Genomic DNA, 6,000 nt, shown 5'->3' with positions numbered 1-6,000 from the left:
CAGTAATAGGTCATCTACGTATTGGAGTAGGGCACAGTCTTGATGTTCCGGCCGGAAGGCTACCAGGTCAGCACTCAGGGCTTCATCAGAGATAGCAGGAGAGTTTTTTAAGCCTTGAGGCAGCCTAGTCCATGTTAGTTGGCCAGAGAATTCTCCTGCCAGGTCTATCCACTCAAAGGCAAAAACAGGCTGGCTTTTAGGCGCTAGTAGGATGCTGAAGAAGGCATCTTTAAGGTCTAAGACTGTATAGACCCGATGATCAAGATGCAGGAGGCTGAGCAATATGTACAGGTTAGGGACTGTAGGGTGTATGGTCTCTATCAATGTGTACGGGTTAGGGACTGTAGGGTATGTGGTCTCTATCAATGTGTACGGGTTAGGGACTGTAGGGTGTATGGTCTCTATCAATGTGTACGGGTTAGGGACTATAGGGTATGTGGTCTCTATCAATATGTACAGGTTAGGGACTGTAGGGTGTATGGTCTTTACCAATGTGTATGGGTTAGGGACTGTAGGGTATATGGTTTCTATCAATGTGTACAGGTTAGGGACTGTAGGGTGTATGGTCTCTATCAATGTGTACAGGTTAGGGACTGTAGGGTGTATGGTCTTTACCAATGTGTATGGGTTAGGGACTGTAGGGTATATGGTCTCTATCAATGTGTACGGGTTAGGGACTGTAGGGTATGTGGTCTCTATCAATATGTACAGGTTAGGGACTGTAGGGTGTATGGTCTTTACCAATGTGTATGGGTTAGGGACTGTAGGGTATATGGTTTCTATCAATGTGTACAGGTTAGGGACTGTAGGGTGTATGGTCTTTACCAATGTGTATGGGTTAGGGACTGTAGGGTATATGGTCTCTATCAATGTGTACGGGTTGGGGACTGTAGGGTGTATGGTCTCTATCAATGTGTACGGGTTAGGGACTGTAGGGTGTATGGTCTCTATCAATGTGTACGGGTTAGGGACTGTAGGGTGTATGGTCTCTATCAATGTGTACGGGTTAGGGACTGTAGGGTGTATGGTCTCTATCAATGTGTACAGGTTAGGGACTGCAGGGTGTATGGTCTTTACCAATGTGTATGGGTTAGGGACTGCAGGGTGTATGGTCTCTATCAATGTGTACGGGTCAGGGGCTGTAGGGTATATGGTCTCTATCAATGTGTACGGGTCAGGGACTGTAGGGTATATGGTCTCTATCAATGTGTACGGGTCAGGGGCTGTAGGGTGTATGGTCTCTATCAATGTGTACGGGTCAGGGGCTGTAGGGTGTATGGTCTCTATCAATGTGTACGGGTTAGGGGCTGTAGGGTGTATGGTCTCTATCAATGTGTACGGGTCAGGGGCTGTAGGGTGTATGGTCTCTATCAATGTGTACGGGTTAGGGACTGTAGGGTGTATGGTCTCTATCAATGTGTACGGGTTAGGGACTGTAGGGTATGTGGTCTCTATCAATGTGTACGGGTTAGGGACTGTAGGGTGTATGGTCTCTATCAATGTGTACGGGTTAGGGGCTGTAGGGTGTATGGTCTCTATCAATGTGTACGGGTTAGGGACTGTAGGGTATGTGGTCTCTATCAATATGTACAGGTTAGGGACTGTAGGGTGTATGGTCTTTACCAATGTGTATGGGTTAGGGACTGTAGGGTGTATGGTCTCTATCAATGTGTACGGGTTGGGGACTGTAGAGTGTATGGTCTCTATCAATGTGTACGGGTTAGGGACTGTAGGGTGTATGGTCTCTATCAATGTGTACGGGTTAGGGACTGTAGGGTATATGGTCTCTATCAATGTGTACAGGTTAGGGACTGCAGGGTGTATGGTCTTTACCAATGTGTATGGGTTAGGGACTGTAGGGTGTATGGTCTCTATCAATGTGTACGGGTTGGGGGCTGTAGGGTGTATGGTCTCTATCAATGTGTACGGGTCAGGGACTGTAGGGTATATGGTCTCTATCAATGTGTACGGGTCAGGGGCTGTAGGGTATATGGTCTCTATCAATGTATACGGGTCAGGGGCTGTAGGGTGTATGGTCTCTATCAATGTGTACGGGTCAGGGACTGTAGGGTGTATGGTCTCTATCAATGTGTACGGGTCAGGGACTGCAGGGTGTATGGTCTCTATCAATGTGTATGGGTTAGGGACTGTAGGGTGTATGGTCTCTATCAATGTGTATGGGTTAGGGACTGTAGGGTGTATGGTCTCTATCAATGTGTACGGGTTAGGGACTGTAGGGTGTATGGTCTCTATCAATGTGTACGGGTTAGGGGCTGTAGGGTGTATGGTCTCTATCAATGTGTATGGGTTAGGGACTGCAGGGTGTATGGTCTCTATCAATGTGTACGGGTTAGGGGCTGTAGGGTGTATGGTCTCTATCAATGTGTACGGGTTAGGGACTGCAGGGTGTATGGTCTCTATCCATGTGTACGGGTTAGGGACTGTAGGGTGTATGGTCTCTATCAATGTGTACGGGTTAGGGGCTGTAGGGTGTATGGTCTCTATCAATGTGTACGGGTTAGGGGCTGCAGGGTGTATGGTCTCTATCAATGTGTACGGGTTAGGGACTGCAGGGTGTATGGTCTCTATCAATGTGTACGGGTTAGGGACTGCAGGGTGTATGGTCTCTATCAATGTGTATGGGTTAGGGACTGTAGGGTGTATGGTCTCTATCAATGTGTACGGGTTAGGGACTGCAGGGTGTATGGTCTCTATCAATGTGTACGGGTTAGGGACTGTAGGGTGTATGGTCTCTATCAATGTGTATGGGTTAGGGACTGTAGGGTGTATAGTTTCTGCCCGTTTATTAACTTCCCAAAGGTCCCGTACCGGTCGGTAATCTGTTGTTCCGGACTTTAAGACTGGTAATAAGGGAGTATTCCATGGGGATTGGCAGGGCACCAGATTCCTGCTCCCCGGAGACACCGTATGTGGACAGCTATTTCCTCCTTAGCTTCCCAACTCATTGGGTATTGTCTTACTGCTACTGGGGTCACAGTGGATAGCAACTGTATGACCACAGGCCGCTGGTGGGCTGCTAGTCCGGGAGGGTTGGTTTCAGCCCATACTTCTGCAAAACTCTTCTGAAGCTGTTGGAGTAGACGGGCTGTGGGCTTCTTCTGGTTCAGCTGATTCCTGTAAAAGATATTTTTTGGAGAGGGGGTAGGAGTAGCTGTAACCCAGTGTCTGGAGTTCTCTTATGGACTCTTATAGTTAAGGTGGTATTTTCTCCCTTAAAGGAGATTGTGGCTTGGAGTTTTTGTAATAACTCCCACCCTGTTAGGGGAAAGGGGCATTCTGGTATGACCAAGAACGAATGGGTGACCGTTCCTTGCCCTAGGTTGACTGTCCGCTGTGTGGTGCATGGGTAGTAGGCAGTTTTTCCAGTGGCCCCTTGTATTGAAGTTTTATATGTAGTAATGGGCCCTAGAGGCTTGGTTAAAACCGAATGTGTTGCTCCAGTGTCTATTAAAAAGTCCAGTTTTCACCCCTTATTTCTGCTGTTTTCATTGAACCATAGGCTCCCGGGGGTTCAATGAAAAGGAGCCTTGGTCCCGTCAGTCCTCAAGGTTCAGAAGCTTAGAATTTGTCTTAGCTGCTTGTATTGGGGACATCTGTTTTTCCAGTGCACCTCCTCCCTGCAGTATGTACACTGATTCTTTCCTAGCCGAGTCCTAGTCCTCCTCAAATTTCTTTCTTTATCTCGCTCCCTTAAGGGTCCGCTCTCCTTAAAAGAGTTTGTCTCTTGGAGTGCTGCAACAAGTACTTTAACTATCCTTTTATCCTGTTTTACCTCAATTGTTTCTCTATTATGAAAAACTTTCTGAGCTATTGAAATTAACTGGGACCTACTCATGCCTTCAAACCCTTCTAGCTTTTGGAGTTTCTTTTTAATATCGGGGGCTGACTGTGACACGAAAGCCAAATTAATACCCACGCTGTTTTCAACAGCATCTGGGTCTATGGGCGTATACACCCAGTATGCCTCGCAAAGGCGTTCAAAAAATGCAGCAGGGTATTCCTGTGGGTCCTGGGAAATTCCAGAAACCTTCCAGAGGTTGGTGGGCTTCCGGGCCGCAGCCTTTAGGCCTGATAAGAGATACCAGTGAAAAGCGTCCAACGAGGCTCTCCCCTCCCGGGAGTTGTGACCCCAATGAGGTCTAGTGGAGGGGAAAGCCGCCTCGATGCAGTCCCTACTTTCCTCTATTGATCCCCCTCCTGGCCCTAGAACTGCGTTTTTACCTTCCTGCCTAATTCTATCCCTCTCTTCCGAAGTGAAGAGAGTATTTAAAAGTTGCTGGCAGCCTGACCTGTGGTGGCGCAGTGGATAAAGCATTGACCTGGAAATGCTGATGTCGCCGGTTCGAAACCCTGGGCTTGCCTGGTCAAGGCACATATGGGAGTTGATGCTTCCAGCTCCTCCTCACCTTCTCTCTCTGTCTCTCTCTTCTCTCTCTCTCCCTCCCTATCTCTCTCTCTCTCCCTTTCTCTCTCCTCTCTATAATGAATAAAAAAAAAAAATTAAAAAAGTTGCTGGCAGTCTTCCCAGGTAGGTCTTTGAGTTTGTAGGACAGTGTCTATAAGCCCTATTAGAGCTTGAGGCTTCTCCGAGAATGGAGGATTTTGGCTTTTCCAATTATATAGATCACTAGTGGAGAATGGGTCATACACAAGTAAGGGCCGTTCCTCAAGGTCAGGGTCAGTTCCCGAAGGGGGTGCTTCTCTGAGTGGCAAGCTATCTTCTCTGCCCATACTCAAATCCACTCCAAGTGTGAGGTGAGGATATAACAGTGGAAGTTATAGCCTCCTCTTGTAGCTGCTGTGTAGGATTAGGGGCTTTAGCTTTTGGCCTATAAGAGGGTGGTAGCTCAATTTCCTCAGGAGACTCTGTAAGGACAGGAAGTCCTGAGGCTTCCTTTTTATCCTCTCTTTTCTAGACTCAAATCTGGCCTGACTAGGAAGCATAGCACCCTTTCTGTATGGAGCAAGCTTTCAGCCATTGTGGCAGATTCATTGTTAAATTTAGCCATTGGTAAATATATGGAAACTGCTCCCGGTGGCCTGGATCCTCAGTTATGATGTTCCAAATTGCCCTTACTAGCCGGAGGTTAAAGGTCCCAGCTGATGGCTATCCTACCCCAAAGGTGGGCCATTCTGATTCACAAAAAGTGCGAAGCCTTCTTCTTTTTGACCATTTAATTCCGTACCCATGGTGGTCTCTCCATAAGCTTCTTGAAAGTGCTTTAGGAGACAGCCTAAGGGAGTCTTTTGTGTACTGGGCCCTCCTCCCATGTTTAGTAGCTCAAGCCACCAACATACAAAATTGAAACTGTCCCCCCAAAACGCAGAAATTAGCACACCAATAAAAGCAAGAAAGACAAACAGTTAACTAGTCCCCAGATAGGAAACAATAGAGGAAGGAGCCAATAGAAGAAAATCAGGGCAGGGGAAGCCAGACAGAGTGCCCTGAAGCTAGAGGTCTTGGATCCAAGAGAAGAGATTTTATATTTTGCGAGCTCTGACAGATAGCCACTAACCTAATATGGCACTTATAAATTTCCTTTTACTTTTGCCCAGAAATTTCTAATTTAATTTTAATTTGGGAATTTCCAATTTTGCATGCATAAAAATTCAGGCCTTACACAGTTACACATTAAACAAAAATCTCACATACACAAATCACAAAAAGACAATACACAGTTCAATAGACAAGGGAAAGGGTTCCACTTTCAGGGGTTCCTCAGGTGTTCTGCTAGCCACGTCCCCAGAGCCTAGGTTTAGGCACCAGAGATTCCCATTCACACACCAAAAAAATCACTCAGGGGCCTCTCAGGTGTTTGTAGGCCACTTTCCACTCACGCACTAATTAACAAAGACTGAGATCTTGACAAACACCAGATGAACACAAAGAAGATGTGTCTGGGAATCCATGGCAAGATCAATTAACCTGGTTTCCAATTAAACCAGTTTCCTCTAATGCAGCGGTTCTCAACCTGTGGG

The sequence above is a fragment of the Saccopteryx bilineata genome, chromosome 1, assembly GCF_036850765.1.
Source record: "Saccopteryx bilineata isolate mSacBil1 chromosome 1, mSacBil1_pri_phased_curated, whole genome shotgun sequence".
Classification (NCBI taxonomy): domain Eukaryota; kingdom Metazoa; phylum Chordata; class Mammalia; order Chiroptera; family Emballonuridae; genus Saccopteryx; species Saccopteryx bilineata.
The sequence above is the reverse complement of the archived record's forward strand: the minus strand, read 5'-3'. Positions refer to the sequence as shown.